Source organism: Rhagoletis pomonella, unplaced genomic scaffold (assembly GCF_013731165.1).
Source record: "Rhagoletis pomonella isolate Grant_MI unplaced genomic scaffold, Rhpom_1.0 Rhpom_scaffold_00006, whole genome shotgun sequence".
Classification (NCBI taxonomy): domain Eukaryota; kingdom Metazoa; phylum Arthropoda; class Insecta; order Diptera; family Tephritidae; genus Rhagoletis; species Rhagoletis pomonella.
This window is the reverse complement of record NW_023458560.1, coordinates 37,129,826-37,132,581: the sequence shown is the minus strand read 5'-3', so window position 1 is coordinate 37,132,581 and position 2,756 is coordinate 37,129,826. Positions and strand designations below refer to the sequence as shown.

Below are 2,756 nucleotides of genomic sequence, written 5' to 3'. Positions count from 1 at the left end.
GACTGAAAAGAAGCTTTTGTCTTCGGATGGGTTCTTTGAAAGAAACGAAATATATATGATATCACCCTCAAAGTCCTCGGTAAACTAGAAAACCGGTCAAGAATGTCATTGATGTTGTCTGTCGATGTTGTTGCATGAACGTGCATCCTTTTTTCCTCAATGCTCGTGGTGAAGTCTGTCTCTTGTGTTGGCCATTTTTCCCTATTTTCTTGTAGCCAAGAAGGTCCCTGCCACCACAAAGAATTTTTGACCAATTCGTTCGCCAGTATGCCTCTGCTTGCTAAATCTGCGGGATTCGTAGCTGAATCGACGTGAAGCCATTTCAAGTTCCCTACTTTGTCTATGATTTTTGTAATTCAGTGGGCAACGAAGGTTGACCACGAACATGGGGACTTGCGTATCCAAGCCAGAACAATCGTCGAATCAGTCCACAGATGTATGTTTAGGTGGCCTAATTCCAAGTTTTTGGTGATTTATTCGACTATTTCTGACAGTAATACCGCCCCGCAAAGTTCTAATCTAGGCAAGGAGATTGTTTTGACTGGCGCTACTCTTGTTTTGGCTAATAGCAGATTTACAAGTACTTTATCCTCTTTTTTCACGCGTAAGTAGACTGCGGCAGCGTACGCTTTTTCGGATGCGTCGCAGAAACCGTGAATCTCTACCTTTTCCTTTGGTGAGAAAGATACCCACAGTGGTATCCTTATATTATTGATTTCCTGATAATTTTTCGTGAAATTCTGCCATCTATATAGTGTTTTTGGGGACAACGTCTCGTCCCAGTCTGTGCCCTCTAACCATATGCTCTGCATAAGTATTTTCGCAACAACTATCATTGGAGCTAGCCAACCTAACGGGTCAAAGAGTTTAGATGGCTGATAATATCGCTCTCTTCGTTGGATTGACGTTATCTTCTATTAGCTTGGCTATAAAATAAAATTGGTCGGAACGCGCGTTCCACCTTATACCTAGTGCTTTTACACTGCTTGTGTCCTCAAACTCTAAGAAATTTTCACTCAGAAGATGTGCTTTTGGTATGCCTTGCAATATTTTATTGCAATTCGACGTCCATTTTCTAAGTGGGAAACCAGTTGATTTTAAAACTGCAGAAATCTCATCCCTGGCTTTTATCGCAGAGTCAACAGTATGTCCTCCGGCAAGAACGTCGTCGACACACATATTTTTCCGTAAAATGTTCGAGGCTATAGGATAGAGGCTTTCTGAGTCATCAGCTAGCTGGAGTAATGTCCTTATCGCAAGATAAGGAGCAGAATTTATACCGAGAGTAACCGTCTTTAGTTCGTAAATACTAATTGGTTCGTTTGGACACGTACGGAAAACTATTAGTTGGTACTCGTTTGGTTGGCGTCTACAAGAATTTGCCTATACATCTTCTCAATATCGCTATTGAAGACGTATCTAAAAAGTCTCCAGCGGAGAATCAACACTGGTAAATCAGACTGAAGCACTGGCCCTGGAAGAAGAATATCGTTCAGGCTGACACCATTGGCTGAAGACGACGAAGCATTGAAAACCACCCGAACCTTTGTCGTAGAACTCTCTTCTTTTACGACAGCGTGATGTGGTAAATAGTAACTGTCGACTGCATCTGCCGACTGAATTGCATTAACTTTAGACATATGGCCCATTGTCTCGTACTCCATGATGACTCTGTTGTATTCCCTCTGTAAGTCTGGATTTTTTCCAAGTCGAGTTTCGTTCTTGTAAAATTGAGAAAACGCGATTTTGAGTGATGGCCCTAAGTTTATATCAGCCGGGAGCTCCGCCTTGAAAGGAAGCGACACGATGTACCTCCCATCTGGATTCCGCTGTGTTGTACGCTTGTAAAGCTCCTCGCACTTTGCTTCCACAGCTGTTGGAGTTTTATCTCGTGGAAGATCCTCAAGTTCCCAAAAAGAGCTTAGCTGTTTGTCTAGGGTCACTTCATTGAAGAACAATACTCTATTATTGTTGGTTGGGTTGACTGCATCAGCACGACCAGTAGTATCCAACCGAACACTGTTTCTTGTGCCAGAAGGGTACTAAGAACATTCTTCTTAATGCCACTCAAGATTATATGGGGATATATGTCCCCTCCCAAGACAAGATCGACTTGCTCATTTACATAAAACTTTTTATCTGCCAGGATGAGATCAGAAAAAGCTTGTTGTGTTAGTGCGCTAATGTCGCAAGTTTGCAAATTCCCGGCAAGAGTTGGTAGCACTAACACAATAGCATCAATTGAAATGAATGGGTCAATCGGTGAACGCAACTGTATAGAACACGCTTCTTTTACCTGTGCAGAAACCGTATTATTGATGCCCGAAACTTGAGCATGCATTTTCTTTGTAGGCAAGTTGATTCTGCGTCTGAGCCTCTCCGTAATGAAGGAACACTCAGAGCCAGAATCAATTAGAGCTCTAGCAGCATAGTTGGTGCCATTATAATGAATAGTAACCCGAGCAGTGCCGAGTAAAACACCTTTGCTAGTATTAGCGTGAGTTGTAAGAACTCGTGCATTTCGACACCGAATGTCCGAAAGACAGACAGTTAAAACAGCTATTGTTTGTTTTTACAAAAGAGATTCTATCAGCTACAGACATCTTCAGAAATTTTGGGCACATGTGAATTCTATGCTCGTTGCTTTGGCACATTTTGCACATGTATTTGGCGACACTAGTTTGAAAAACGCCTAGTTTCTTGTGAGAAGGTTCAGAGGAATGCTTATGACTTGGCACTTTTGAAAACTTCGAAGT

General features: G+C 42.1%; 1 protein-coding gene across 1 annotated transcript in view; it reads left to right on the top strand.

Moving 5' to 3' along the window:
* The window catches only part of LOC118740683 (bone morphogenetic protein receptor type-1B-like), a 740,115-nt gene that overhangs the window by 242,048 nt on the left and 495,311 nt on the right, over positions 1 to 2,756 (top strand). The window lies entirely within an intron of this gene.